Below are 16,450 nucleotides of genomic sequence, written 5' to 3'. Positions count from 1 at the left end.
GAGGAACCAAAGGGGCATGGCGCACTCGACCTGGCGCTACTCGCTGGCAGCCTGTGCATGTGGCTACATATTTGGACACATCAGTATGAAGACCTGCCCAATAGAATCAAGCTAATATCCATTCCCTTGTCTTATCCGCTGCGAGGTGCCCCGCAAAAGAGATATCATGCGCCAGCCTTATGGCCTCAGTCCAACAAGACAGGGGAACCAATAATTGTGTTACAGAGTGTCCTGTGCCCACGGCTAGATTTACCCTATACAGAAATTGCTCCTTGATACTGACCATCAACATTCTTCCCTTCAATAGACAGGACCTGGCCCAGTAACCTCACCCTCTCGGTTAAACTGCGTTCCGACTCCCTTTGACTGGAATTTTGTTACCATTCAAGCACTCTCCCACCAAACCCCAGCCTTGTCTCAGTGATGCTCCCTCCCATTTTGTGGTCCTTCTCTCCTTATCTGGAAAATAGGAAAAAACATTTCAGCTTGAAGAGGAAACACATCACCAATTTGTTCCCTTTTCTTTGTTTCTGCCATGTTTACATGTGCGGCTGAGACTGCCATTATTTGTATTAATTCTTTGAATTTTGGCCAGTTTCGGCCCAGATTAACTGGGTCTGGCAACCTTTCCGCCACCCCTACTACCGGGTGTCATTTTATCGGTCCAAGGCCCCTCCCAACCATTTTCCATATGCTTACCTATCTCAGGTGCCCAATTACACGCAGCCACGTCACACTCCATGGCAGCATGTCTCAGTTGGTTACACATAAAACAAGTTGGGGGAGACAGGGAGAAATGGTTAGGTATTTGACCAGTTGCTGATATGGCAATGGGGTAGGGGCAGCAGCTCAACCCCAGCTGGGGGCCAACCTTGATCTCCATGGAGTGGAGGCAAGGGGGCCCATTGGGGTCGAAGTTCTCAGTCAGCGTCTCGGGACTGATGGTGGTGATGGTGGATTAGAGAGAGGTAGGGGTCGGCTGCTCCGAAGGGCGGGAACCGCCAGTATCTCAGTTCGGGCAGAGACTAGGGAGTCCTCGAAGTCCTCGGCTAGTTTCATGACGTCTTCCAGGGTATCAGGTTTGTTGCGCCGTATCCAGGCCTGGGTATCGGCGCCGACCACATGGTAGAATTGCTCCACAACCACTGCTTCCCCTATTTGCAGGTTGGTTTTCTTCTTGGGGGTCAGCTAGTGTACCATGTGGTCACACAACCACTCCGTGACCACTCTAGGGCGTGTTTCCGGGAATCTTCAGTACTCCCTGAACCGTACCCAGTGGGTCTCTGCCGTTATGTTGAGGCAACGGAGAATGGCCAGGTAGGTCGCTCATAGCCTGGTAGGCTGCCTGAGATTCCTCGATCAGGCAGGGTCCCAGCCGGCATACCCAGAACTCCTGTGGCCATGCCGCAGTGGTGGCCAGGCGTTCAAATGCTACCAGGTACACCTTTGGGTCATTCTTCGCTGACATCTTCATCGTCTAAGCCTTCAGTGCTGATATTGCTGGTGCTGTGGTAGGGACTGGTGCTGTGGAAAATGCCAGCCCTTCCTGTTCAATGAGCGCAGTGTAGCGTTCCTCTCTCCTTTTCTCCTCGCTTGTCTGCTAACCAGCACCTCCAGCAGCTCCACTAGTGCATTGCGATCCATCTCCAGTGCCCACCCCTACGTGTATTTATTTGTGTTGTATGTTATGTGTAGTGTGTTAATGTTGGTGTGTAGTCATTGGTACACAGGAAATAAACGGGTTTGTGTAAAAATGTACATTTGTATTTAGGCATGAGGATTGCACAGCACTTCACTTACAAGTAAAATGTAATAATATGAGAGCACAGGGAATTGCACTTTATTAATTCACGTGCAGTTGTACCGCGACTCCAATTGAATGATTGATTAGCAATCGAGTCTCGGTACAGCTGCATAAAAGCAGCATGTTTTCACTCACTTGGGGTTGTGTGTTCGGTGAGTGGAGAACAGGATTGGAGACAGAGGTAATAATAATTGTGATAATTATAATAGTAATAGCTAAAATAGAAGCTCACCGTGTTTGTTTAGTGTTAGTCCGTTTTGTTTTATCTCTTTGTTTTGGCTACCAGTGCCGTGTCCTGTGTTTTGTTTGTCTGTGCACTATTAAATGCTGAGTGATACCATTCGCTCAGCTCCACTAAACTCCACCTCTCTTTGTTTATTTCCTGGTTCCTGTTTCTGGTCTGACATCCCCCACTCCAGCCGTCTTTGTAACAGCCCCACAATAATACTTGCCACGGTCACCAGTCCGGGTGCATGCAATAGTGTTCGTGGTGGGTGATAACATTTTATTTATAGTGACTGTAGTGCATTGTTGATCCGGTTTCATGCTGGCCCAAGGCGACAGCTCCGGATACGTGTTAGCCGTCGGGTGGTTTACAAACACAGACACAAACAAACAAAACACTTATGAATATATTTACACAGGTTTCTCTGGGTCTCTCACGTTCCTTCCAGTCTCTAGCACAAAACCAAGCGAAGAAGTAGATTGGGATTCTCTTGCTCCTTTTATGCCACCACGCGTGACCCCTTGGTAAACGAGTGCAGCTGCTACGTTGATTCCCTTCCAGGTCAATACAGTCATGAAACAGAGTCTCGACCTTCTTCCAGGCTGACCGACTTCCCGACCCTACTTTCACTGCTTTGAGCCCTCACGGTTCAGGAGGGAGATTTACAACCAAGATTCATTATATTTCTGTCACTGGAAAACATAGAATACAACCTCACTGTTTCACAACTATAAAGAAATAATGTCAAAACATCTGATATGGTCAGGGATTAAAGCAATGCAGCAGTGAAAGGCGGCATTTTTAATGGACACAAAAGTTAATGGAATGCAAGTAAGAGAATCAAAGAATGCAGCTGTGTACCAGACATTAAGAGAGTACCTCAAAGTGTACAGGCTCTACGTAGCTGTAAAGTCATATGGCCTCAATATGGCACCAACACATTAAGCATGGAGTTTATGTAACACTGAAAATATGAACTCACTTTTTGAGATGAGGTTTAGCATTTTTCTTGACAGTGTGCAGGTGATCAATAATCAGACAGACAATAATAATCCAGGTGCAGTGATGATTTAATGTTTATATCCAATGGCCTGATGGCAAACAGTAAATAATAACAATGTTAATGAAGCAATACACCGTTGTAACATGTAACACATACACAAACACCAGTTCACAGTGCGTGTTCTAGTGCTCGTAGTGAATGCAGTCCTTTAGTGCAAACAAAGTGCCGTGATTTTGATCTGGGTTTAGTGCTGGCCTTTGGCGACAGCTCCAGATCATGTTAGCTGTCTCAATAACAACAAATAGTATTATTAGTAATGACAGACAAACAAACAAAACACTCACAGATCTCAACGCAGGTTCTCCTTTTGGTCATGCCATTTAACCATTCACAAAGGAAGAGATCACCTCACTACGTCCCCTTTATATACCCACTCCTCCAATCCGCGGATGCCACACAGTTAACCTTCTGGGTCAATGATTTATTGTACCATAGCTCAGTCCCCTTTCTACTCTGTTCCCTTTACTCAGCACCCTCACAGGTCAGGAAGGAGATCTAACACCAAGAATCATTCAATCTCTGTCACAGTGTGCCAAGTATGAAGTCAGTATCTCAAAGCATTAAGTCTTCATCATCTGGAAACCAAAGTCACATGACCCTGATATGGTGGCCACCTTTCCAAGTACTGTTCAGAGGCTGTTTTTGATTTAATACATTGTTAATAAAGAAGCCACACCAGTCCAGAACAGTTTCATGAATGTCAAGTTGTATTTTGCCTGCTGCGTGGGTCCGGTTGTTTGCTGCTGGTGCTCCCTGTAGGCAGTGCCTTAGGTGACCCAGCAGAGCCGTGGGGACTGGAATTGTCCTGGTGACAGTCCTTGTTGGAGGAGCTCACCAGTCTCACGTGAGAGCCTCACGTCCGTGGTGGGATCTCTGCAGGATCTCCTCCACAGCTGGCCAAAAGGTGTGTCCCGGGGATATAAGCGCGTCTAGCAGCCTAGCCTTATCTACATCAGGGACTCTGGCTTGCAACAACCACAGCTGTGTGGAAGCCACAATCAAGCTAGTCAGACCAAGAGCTTGCCCTTGGAGTCCAGGGGACCTGCAGAAAAGCTGCAGCATGTCCCATTAGTGCCAGCACTGAACAGAAGCCGCAGGTGCTTGTTTGGCCAAAGGACCTGGGCCAACTGGGCTTTGAGGTCCATAATGTCTCTGTTCTGCTTCAAACTTCACTCTTCTTGCCTGTGGAGATGGGGCCTCCTTCTCCTCTGACATGCAGGTAGAAAGGGAGCTCAAACGCCCTGCCGAGGAAGATCCTGGCTTCGAGGTAGCCTCGAAAGCAAGAGCTCCTTGGGGATGTCCAGCAGGGGGTCCTGGGACAGTTCATGGAGGAGGAGCTCCGGGGCTTCAAGAGCCGCCGATGATCCGGCCACCGAGGAAGCAGAACTCACCCTCGTGGCCCTCTCCAACCTATTCTCCCTTATCCAGGGCTGAAAAGCCACACAGATGCTGCAGGCCAGCTCTCTCTCGAGGGCCAATGTGGCATGTTGGATGCCCAAGCATGTGGGATCTTAGCCTTAGTTTGGTGTTCTGCATCATCTGTGCACCGAACACCGCTTGCACTGGCTGTAATGTGTGCTCAAGGAGACCACTGTGCTGTTTGTTTACAAGGCCCGACTCACCGAGGCGGGCAGCCTACACAGCCTGCGAGGTCTACTGTACAGTAGGATGAAGCAACAGAGCCCGGTGGAGGAATTCACAGCTGGATGGTTGAGTAAAAACCACTCTGCAGCTATCCACAGCATGACCCTGAACAGGGCCGTGCAGTCTGACAAGAGCCAGGGGACACACAGCGGCAGCCAACAACAGGCCCAATCCTGCTGCCAGACGGTGGCTGGGGGAATCACTCGACAGCGGGGATGCAGCAAGACCTAGCCTAGTAGAGGAACTGTATTCTCCCATGATAGAAATAGACACTCAATCACGGGTTGATTGCACAGGCAGTCGCTCACAATTGACAGAAAGTACAAAGCAGAGCAGCCTACAATGCAAGCAAGGAGGCTGCTGAAAGACAGAAAGGAGAGACTCGAAATAGAGAGAATGTGATTCCAGGAAAGTGGCAAGCCTGCTTTCAGCATGAATGCAAGGGAAATACAACACGACTCAAAACTATTTTCTATCAACACGCTCAGCTAGACCTAAAGGTCTTACTGTACCATCTTGAGATGAAAAAGGAGAAATGGCTTCCTCAGGATGATAGTTTTATCCCTTGGTGGGCGGGACTGAGTGGGTCATCTCAGCAAGGGGTCTATCAGCAGCTCAGGTATAGAGATCTCAGCGAAACCTACCCAATGGACAGGCATATCTCATACATAATGAACATGTAGTAACATCTCTCAATATAATTGTGGAAGGGTGACACAGAGACAGAACTTTATTTGCATATGTGCTTAGGCGCACTGATTTATTTTTGCCCGCAGAGGGCGCTGTTGTCCGTGGCCTGAATACTGTCAACAGTAAACAGGACCACAGGGTTACCAATGCTGGTATACGGTCCAGTGTACGTACAAGTGCTCAAAAAAAATAATGAAAAACAAAAGGCGAAAGAAAAAGGGAAAATAAAACACAGTAATAAAACTACAAAATAAAGCTACTGTGTCACAGGTGTGATTAATTGTTTTGATGTTGAGCACATTATTATTATTATTATTATTATTATTATTATTATTATTATTATTATTATTATTATTACGATTGCGTATTGTCATTTAAATACATGATTATTGAGTTTAATGTCTTTTTATATATGTATGTGCTGTGTGTGGTTTCTTTGTGTAAAATGCACCTGTTTGATACAATTCAATAATTAACTGGATGACCTGCAGCAGGTTAAAATTGCCTTGTTATGTTTAATACGGGACTGATAAAAGCTGAGGTGGGAGAACAAGATGGGAGGAACAAGAAAGAGAAAAGCGACGAAGGGAGACGGGAGAAAGAGAAAAGATGGGGAACTCAGGAACTACATGAAACAAGATGTATTTATTTTTGTGACATTGTAGATACCCAATACGCTGGGATGTGTGGTTGCTTGAGTCTTTTCCAGGCTGAGTTTTTCTGATTTGCAACTATAAAGACTGACCGAAGCAGGGACGAGCAGAGCCTGTTCTCACTAACAGGGAGGCGGACAGCTGGATCCTTGGAGCAGCTTGATCAACGGGACCGCAGAGCGAGGCTGACTGAGCTGGCGGCCCAGAGACTGAGTCACAGTTTTTCCTATTTAAGAGGGGAGAGGGATTCGTTTACTCCCCTCTTCAAAGTTAAGTGTTGCCTTTTTATATTTTTGTTTTGTTTGGATTTAGTTTTTTTCTTTAATAGTTTTTATTTAATTACTGAAAATACACGTTGATTCTGTGTTTTTTTTGTGTTGTGTTTTTTTTTTTATTATTATTAGATTGCCTCCTGCTTTCGTCCTGCCCCCTCCCCCTTCCGAACATCTGTTGTAGTCGTTTCTCATAGACTCCACAGGATTGGACTATTTGAACAGATGGACTTTACAGACTGTTGAACCCTGGAAAGAGACTGTCTATCTGGACTCCCATTTATATATACTATCTCTCTCTATATATATATATATATATATATATATATATATATATATATATATATATATATATATATATATATATATGTGGACCTCCCGTTGGAGGTTGTGGACCTCCCGTTGTGTGGCTGTTCAATTATATTGCTGCTTCCCTGAAATAAAACGAACCTGTTCTTAATCTAGCTATAGAGATAAAACAAATCAAATAGTTCTCTTCTCTAAGAGGTTGGCGTAGTTTGGCTACTTAATCACAGTTTGTATAGTGTCTTATACCACGGCTGACACCTGCACTCTGCAGCGTTGCCCCGACCGTCACTATCCGCACCCCCTTTTCTTTTTAAATATTTATTTTGCTCTTTCTTCTCTTGCCGTGCTCAGGCCAGCAGCAGGGCTTCCGCCAGTTGGGTCGTTGCCTCTTAGAGGGGCAGGCTGAGGGAACAACAGAGTGTTATCTTATAAGGTCAGCAATCCCCCACCCAAGGCCTGCCTCTCAGCCACTCAGAGAGAGGGAAAGCCAACACACCCTCTTCTCCACCTCTCCTTGTCACTGCCATGACTGACAGGCGGATCACTGCCCCCGTCCTGCAGTACCACGCATGCACCAAACAGTGCACAGATCTCCCCTGTTACAATAATGCATTTACCTGTGTTGGGATTTTGAAAATAAGTTGTTTTTTATATACAGTACCTGTACCAAATCAATATTTTAGAAAATAATAAAAAAAAAAAATTGTTTGAAAGCATCACAAACTGATTTGTAAAATTACCAACATATAAAATTTGCAACTCCAGGGACCATTGTACAACCCATAGCTGTTCCCTTGATTTGTAGAAATGAAAATGAATGAATCCTCAAAAACAAAATTAATTATTCTTTAAAGCTAAATCTGCCAATTGAACTATGAACTCACAAGGTGGTGTTTTGGGAAATGGACGTAATTTTAAATTCTGATAAATAATATCCATAGTTTTATCCTGTGAGATATTTGTATAAAGTGACCTAATATCTAGTGTGACTAGCCACAATTTAGAAGTAGGAACCTCAACATCTCTTAATTTAGTAATTAAATCAGAAGAGTCTCGAATTTAAGATTGCAATTGACAAACATAAAAAAAGTGATTCATTACCTGATGCAATAGGGCAAGCGGGGGGGGGGGGGGGGGGATTTATTGAACACTTATGTATTTTTGGTAAACTGTACAAGACTGCAATGACTGGATTAGCTTTTAACAGGAATTAATATTCTCGATTAGAAATGTCATTATTACTCATTCCGTCATTCAAAACCAATTTGTTCAATTTCTGATTTTTTTTCTGTGGGATAAGTAACTAAGGTTACTGAAGCACAAAGAGACTAGAAATAATAGAAGAAACTCAGTTCAGATAGACAAGCATGCAGGTCATCCCCCAACATTACCATATTAAGCATTTGATTCCCACATTATGAAAAAGCACAGATAACAATGAGCTGGTGATTATTTGTACTGAATGTAGTCTGGCCCTGAGAATAGAATTGCATTGTTTATTCTGAAATAAAGCTGAAACATTAAGAATATCACAATATGAAGATGCAGCTGAGATATAAAACTGTCCTCATGTAGTTTAACAATGTAAACAGAAAGGTTGGTGTTTATTTAAAACCACTGCACACATACACACACACACCCAGGGGACTCCCTCATCCTAATCTTTTGTAAAATAAATAAATATTGGATTTACCCAAATGTAATGTGAAAGTTCTCTAGGAGGCTAGGAACAGTTATCATGTTCACCATGTAGAGTGGGACAGACAGAAAGACACTATCAGTGTAGAAAGCTGCACATCTTGAATGAGGACCTGTCACAAAGACAGCTATAGTGGGTGACGTCAAACCAGAACCAGGAATCAACAAATAAACAACAGAGAGGTGGAGTTTGGTGAAGCTGAGCGCAAACAATCGCTCAGCTTCACCAAACTCCACCTCTCTGTTGTTTATTTGTTGGTTAATTTAATAATGAAACAGACAGAAAATAAAAGGTTGTAAAGCCAAACAAAACACAGGACATGGCACTGGCAGCCAAAACAAAGAGACAAACACGGTGAGCTGCTATTATTATACACGTTACTTTTTACTTTCTCCTCTCAACACCCGTTCTCAACTCACAGAACACACAACCCTGAGTGAGTGAAAACATGCTGCTTTTATGCAGCTGTACCGAGACTAAATTGCTATTCAGTCATTCAATTGGAGTTGTGGTACAACTGCACCTGAATTAATAAAGTGCAATTCCCTGTGCTCACATATTTTTACATTTTACGTGGGGTGCTGTGTAATCCTTGTGACTAAATACAAATATATATTTTAAAACACTTGTGTTACACAGACCCGTTTATATCCCGTGTACCAATGACTACACACCAACGTTATCACACTACACATAACATACAACACAAATAAATCGCCCAGGAGCGGGGCATGTTGCCACAGGACCTTAACAACAAGATTAGTAATCAAAGGCTTAAACGTAATGATGGGGAGATTCAACCTGATTCCTCACAGGGAGGGGCCAGCCCTACCTAACTGATAGACGCACACCCCCACAGACAGTCTGAATCAACACATTGATGAAGGCACCAGCCGAAACGATGGTCTACTTGACTAATCACACTGTCTAAATAGCACACAATCATCATGTGTTGAAAACAAGATTGTGCAGAGCAGCCATGTGGATTTAATGCTGATTGCACATCATTTAGGTCTTTATGATTGCATATTGAAGTCAGGGATAAAAACTTCTGAAATAAAAATCATATTCAGAAACAACCAGTGTGTGTTAGTGCTCACTTTAATGCACAGTATGGGTTGAGAGATCAATAAGATTAATTTGTTATTGCGATTAATTTATTTGTTCATGCGATAACTCAGAAGGAATGTTGAAAGATGAGACGCTAAAGTACTGCCAGACAACTTCTTTATTCTTGATTTGAAGGTCTGGACAGCACTCTCAGCGAGACTATTTGAAGAAGGGTGATATGGCACTGTCTTAATGTGATGGATGCCGTTCATTGTAATGAATTTCCGAAATTCTTCATTGGTGAAGACTTCCATTATCTGAGATAATAATCTCAGGCCGGCCACGTATACTGAATGAATGATGTCACCTTTCAATGGTTGCAGCTGAAGTTGGCCTTTTTACTTCAAAGATCTCCAGCCACTTTGAGTGTGCATCAATGAGCAACAAGAACATAGTAAATAAGAAAGTACCTACATAATCAATAAGCAGTCTTACCCATTCACGGCCTGGCCATTCCCATGGATGAAGTTGAGCTGTAACAGGCAGCTGTTGGAGTTGTTGGCATGGAGAACATTGCCTAACTCTGTGCTCAATGTCGCTGTCTATGCCTGGCCACCAGATATAACTGCGGGCCAATGACTTCATCCTTGACACTCCAGGATGCGTACTGTGTAGATCCGCCAGTATTGGTTCTCTGCCCTGTGGGGGAATCTCAACTCTGGAACCCCATAATAAGATTCCGTCTTTACAGCACAATTCAGTGCTTCTGGAATAAAATGGACGCAGGTCATCAGACATAAGCATTTTTGGCCAGCCTTGTAAAACATAGCCTTTGACTTTGGACAGGAGTTTGTCTCTGCTTGTCCAAGTCTTCATTTGTACAGCACATACAGGCGACGAAGTAAAGAAATTCAATAACAGAACTAATTCTTGTGGAACAGATGTGTTAGTTGTTAATCGGGCAATGGGAGACGCATCTGCATTCGTTTTGTCCGAGCCAGGATGGTACATGAACATGTATTCATAAGCTGATAATGCTGGATTCTAGCTGAAGCTATAGGTGGAATAGTTTTGTCTTCGCCGAACAAGCCTGTCAGCAGCTTATGGTCAGACACACTTGTGAAATGTTGTCTGTGCAGGTATTAGTGGAACTTTTTGACACTGGCCCAAGGCAACAGCTCTGGATACATGTTAGCCGTCTGGTGGTTCAAAAACAAGACAATTACTAACAACACAAACAAGGAAAACACTCACAAATGCCATTTCAGTTTTCATTCCCGTCTATACCGCTGCTCTCTGCTTTTCTCGAAAAAGTCAGGTTAGAGAAAGTGTCAGTTCTCCTAGTGCCCCCCAACTTGCCCAGGAGAGTATGGTTTTCGACCCTATGCCAGCTGTTGTATGGCCAGCCCTGGGAGATTCCACTTCGCTTGGATCTCCTCAGTCAGGCAAAAGGCTCTTTTTGGCACCCGGAAAACATAGGGCTTACTGTGACAGAAATATAATGAATCTTGGTTGTAAATCTCCCTCCCGACATGTGAGGGTGCTAAGCAGCGAGAACAGAGTTCTTTGGACTGGCTGGCCTGACAGTTCTTTCCCAGGGTCAGGAAGTCGGTCAGTTTGGAAGAAGACGAGACTCCATTGCAAGAATGTATTGACCCAGAAGGGAAGCGACATAGTCGCTGCAGATTGTAGAGACAGCTGCACTCGTTTACCAAGGGGTCATGTGTGACAGCATAAAAGGGGATGGAGAATCTCACTCTGTTACTTTGCTTGGTTTTTCAGTTATAAGCTAGAAGGACTGTGAGAGACCCCAATGAAAACTGAAATGGCATTTGTGAGTGTTTTCCTTGTTTGTGTTGTTAGTAATTGTCTTGTTTTTGAACCACCAGACGGCTAATATGTATCCAGAGCTGTCGCCTTGGGCCAGTCTCAGAAATAACCTGTTACCACCCACCACAAGCACTACTGTACGCACCCACGACTGGTGACCATGTGTAATAAAAAAAAAGTGTGTTCTAGAAAGTTCTAGAAATGCATTCGAGTTCATCTTTGCCCTTGCCCTATAATAACCCCATATCTTATATAACTTGTTTTTGTCACGTTTATATAACTTGTTTTGGTTAGAATGTTCTAGGGAAAGGAATAGTTTATTCAGAGGGCCGAGCCTCGAGGGAGTGATCTGGCCAATTACTCTCTCGCATGCAAAAGCCTAACTTGGTAAGTTATAAAGGACGGGGTTCTCCTCTGCTCTGATGAGAGTCAGCCGTGAGGATTAGCGCGCAGTCCTGCTTGGTAATTTCTTGGAGACAGCTGCTTTCTCTTACCAGGGTCGAAGGGCTCTCCCGATCCACTTGGAAGGGTAAGAATTAGTTCAGTTGCGTCTCATGGATTGTATTGATCTGTGATTAATATAATCTTTGTATGTAACCTTGTTGGGTTGTGCCCCGTTAGGGATATCGTTATTCGCAGTATAGCATCTGTGTATGTAACTGCGTGTGTGTGTGTGAAATAATAAAGGACCTTTTTTTTAAAATTACTCTGTGAAGTAATTGTCTTATTTACTTCCACATCAACTTCCTTTTAAATTTAAAGTAATTAAATTTCACACAACACCATGTTAAGTATTAATGTGGGGCAGATAAATTGTTTGGGCTGCAACCCACTATTACTACCTTTGTGCACTATACATTGTTGTGTATTATAAAATAGCAGTCACCAAGGCAGCGCATGTACTGTGCAGCATCGTGCGCTCTTGCACTAGCTCTGTAGCAGTGGGCACCAACGTGTGCACTGTGCGTACCGAGCACTGTGTGCAACGTGTACCATTCAGCACCTTGAGCTTTTGGGCTAGTTCTTTGGTAGTGGCCAAGCACTGTGTGTTCGTGCACTAGCGCTGTAGCACTAGGTACCAAGCACTGAGTGCCGAGAGTACATCGTCTACCTTGCAGCACTGTAACTGTGCACTCACACTGTGGTTCTGGGTACCATGTGCCATATGCATTGAGCACCTAAGTACCAAGGGCTATGCGTGCGCTGCGGTACCGAAGCACTGGGGGGGTGCCACGACGCAATTGTGCATACCCTAACCGTGCGGTCACACATACCTGGTTAGCGCATAGCATGCACCAGGGGACACAAGGACCGAAGCCACAGTGGGTGAGTTGAAGCAGAGAGCAAAAACACGGTAGAAATATAGTATAGGGGAGAGCACACCGTTTGTTTATTCAACGAGTTGGGCGGGCCTACGCAGGCGAAGTCTACTCGACAGTGAGGATGCTGCAAGGCCTAGCCCCGTGGAGGAGAGCACGACTGGAAGAGTCACTCAACAGTGGGGATACAGCAAGGCCTAGCCCTGTGGAGGAAATGTGCACTCTCAGAAAGAAATATACAACCACTTGAGGTTCACACACGACAGACAGATAACAAAGAGCACCCTACCATGCAAACGAGGAGGCCGCTGAAAGACAGTAAGGCAAAAGGCTCTGTCTTTTCAAAGTCGTTCATTCTGGTAAAGCGAGCCAGCTTTCAGCACGAGTGTAAGGGAAATACAATCGACTCGATGCAACTTAAGAAGCTCTTTTCTATCAACACGCTCAGCTAGACATAGAGGTCTTACCTTATCATCTTGAGAAGGAAAAAGAGAAATGGCTTCCTTTGGATGACAGTTTTATCCCCTCGATGGGTGAGACCGAGTGCATCATCCCAGGATGGAGCCTATCAGCAGCTCTGGTATAGAGAGCTCAGCGATACCTACCCAATGGGCAGGCATATCTCATACGTAATGTCTTTGGTGGTCGTCTTCGAATTGAAAGGGAAGTGCGTCCTACGACTGTGGCCATAAACATGGGTTACTTGCTTTGTACATTGGTGACAGAGACGTGGGATTTGAGTGAACGTTCATTCTGCCCTTGTGTTTTTTTTTTTTTTTTTTTATAAAAACATAAATAATTGCTATGCGTTTATTTAAAAAAAAAAAAAAAAAAAAAAAAAAAGCACTGGCAAGTAAGATATACACTATTTGTTTATCTGCATTGCTAGTTTTGTTCTCACAACTTACAGTACCAGGACCTTTTTTTTTTATTTTATTTTTTTTTTTAATCTGATTGTGGTGAGTGGATACAGGTGAGTGCTGTGCAGAGCGGATACAAAACAGACAATGATTTCCAGGTGCAAGGGTGTTTAATGAATGATTTACAATGTCCAGAGCCTCATGGCAAACACCTGTAAATAATAATGTTGGAGTGATACAATGGCTTGTATCACTCAGTATTTGTAATCCCTGGGTTTGACCCGCAACCAAAAGTCCAGGTTTTACACACACCCACACTAAACACAAACACACAAGACAGTGAGTGAAATTAGGTTCTAGTGGTGTAATTACAGTTCTCTGTGAAATGCAGGGGTGAAAGTGATGTCCTGGTTGATGCTGGCTTGCACTACAGCTTGGATCGTGTTACTGGTAGTCTAGTTAAGACAGACAACAGTTACAACAAACATTGACGAACACTCACAGTTTTCGGCAAATAACATGGTTTCCTTTTAGGTTGTATTTAAACATTTACAAAGAAACAGATTGCTTTGCTATGACCCCTATTTATACCCACTGGTGGCAGAGACAGAGGCAGCTGTTGCTGCTCTGCACCTGGCAGTGGCAGAGGAAGAGGCAGCTCCTGCTGCTCTGCTCCTGCCAGTGGAGGTGGTGGAGGCAGAGGCAGCTCCTGCTGCTCTGCTCCTGCTGTTGGTGGAGGTGGAGGCAGAAGCAGCTCCTGCTGCTCTCCTACTGCTGTTGGAAACAGTGGAGGTTGGAGCAGTGTGTAGTTTCCTGGCGACTAAGGTGGGAGCAGCATTTAGTCTCCCCCTGGCGATGGAGGCGAGATCAGCAGGTAGTTGCCTGGCAGTGGAGGCGAGAGCAGTGGGTAGTCTCCTTCACTTGCAGGGGACTGGTGCAGCTCTCCCTCTCGCTCTGGGGGCAAAACCAGCAGGCATTCTTCCTCTGCTGGTGGAGATGGGGACAGCAGGCATTCTTTCTCTGCTGGTTGAAATGGAAACAGCTGACCTCAGGCTTTGTATTCCCGCGGTCCCACCGTCTAGGGTACTGGATGCTCACCGTCCCCCCGTCTGGGCGCTGGACGCTCATGGTCCCCCCGTCTGGACGCTGAATGCTCGGGCTCCTCCCACTTGACATTAGTTCCCCTTCTGCGTATTGCGCGGGGCATAGGGCCAACGTGTGCCCATATACCCCACAGCCGGGGCACAACTCTGCAGCGAGGTATTTGAAAAAAGCCTCCAAGCCGTCGTCCCCGACATCCTCCTGCTGTTGCTGCGGTTGCTGTTGTGAACTATGCATCAACTTCCTTACTTTTCTCTCCTGGGCCAGTTCCACTTCCTCCTTTTGGAAGGGGCAGACAGCCACCGTGTGCCCGTACACCCCACAGGCAAGGCACCAGCCTTGGTCTTCCAGACCTCTGAGGAGCTCCTCCAACTCCCTGCATCTGTCTCTCCAACCTTCCATATATATTTATATTTTTAAACTAAAAAAAATACACTTTCCTTGAAACTTTGCCACAGTGCCCCAGCAGGGAGTATCTTAAAGAGTGAGCAGCCCATTTGACGACTGAACACTCTTTGTTCAGAGAGCGTCTATCATTTGGGACAAGACTGCACCAAAACCGACATCCGACACATCGGTGTGGAGGATAATAATAATCTTTATTTTTATTATTATATAGTGCCTTTCCTAGTGGACCACCATGACAAAGCGCTTTTACGAAATACGAGACTAAGGTGTGTGAACGATGCATCAGCTGCAGAGTCACTTACAACAATGTCTCATCCCAAAAACGGAGCACAAGGAGGTTAAGTGACTTGCTCAGGGTCACACAATGACTCAGTGGCTGAGCTGGGATTTGAATCGGGTACTTGCTGGTTACAAACCCATTTCTTTAACCACTGGACCACACATGAATTTCTTGGTGAAGTCTGAAGAGATGAGAACGGGGGCCTGGCAAAGTGTCTGCTTAACAATATCAAATGCCCACTGACATTATTCTGACCACTTACTTTAATTTGTTGTGCTCTTTCTGGTGAGGTCATGTGACATTTACTGTTTGAGACAGGTGAAAAGCTGGTCTTATAATGTATAGTCATGGGAATGTGAGTTAAAACCCCTTCCCTAGTACCCTCGTGGGAATGTGGCTGGAGAAATAAAGTAATTATTGTATCAAATTAGGTTATTAAGGCTCCAGCCACAAACTATAAAAAAGACTCACTCCAGGCTTATTGAGAGACTGTCAGAGGAGAGACGTAAGTCTGTGGGAAAAAGGAACTAAACAACTGCTACGTGTGCTGGTTTCGTAACCAGCATACTATTTGTTTACTGTTTGACCCTTGTGCCCTTTTTATTTAGTGTTTTTTTGTATAAACATTTGTTTTACTTATTATTTAATAAATGCACTGAGCGCTTTTGCATTTCAGTTTTTGCCCTGCCATACCTTGTTTTGACTTGCTTCCTGAATCTGACGTCACTACCCATATGCCACACAAAGCCATCTGTGAGAGGTCAACTAAGGGATTAACCACTATGGCATACTTGAGGATAAAGCAGCTGTAATAACCGACTAACCCCAGTAGAGACCTCATCTGAGCCTTGGTTTTCAGGATTGCCACATCCACCAAAGCCTGGACCTTGGTGACAATAGGTTTCACCTTCCCATTCCCAATTATGAATCCCAAATATTGTGTCTTTCTTGGCAAATGCACATTTTCTCAAGTTAGCTGTCAGCCGGGCTGCCCTTAGAGACTGAAGGACGGCTGTGATCCTAGCCAAATGCTCTCTCCAGGTGGAGCTGTAAATAACCACGTTGTCGATATACGCTGCCACATATTCACGATGTGGTTGTAAAACCTGGTCCATCACTCTCTGAAAAGCAGCGGGCGCACCATGAAGCCCAAACGGCATGGTTGTGAAATGAAACAGCCCCTCTGGTGTTGAAAATGTATTTTTCTCTCTAGAATTGCAGGTTAACAGGATCTGCCAGTAT

The sequence above is a fragment of the Polyodon spathula genome, chromosome 13 (genome assembly GCF_017654505.1).
Source record: "Polyodon spathula isolate WHYD16114869_AA chromosome 13, ASM1765450v1, whole genome shotgun sequence".
Lineage (NCBI taxonomy): Eukaryota > Metazoa > Chordata > Actinopteri > Acipenseriformes > Polyodontidae > Polyodon > Polyodon spathula.
This window is presented reverse-complemented; position numbering follows the sequence as displayed.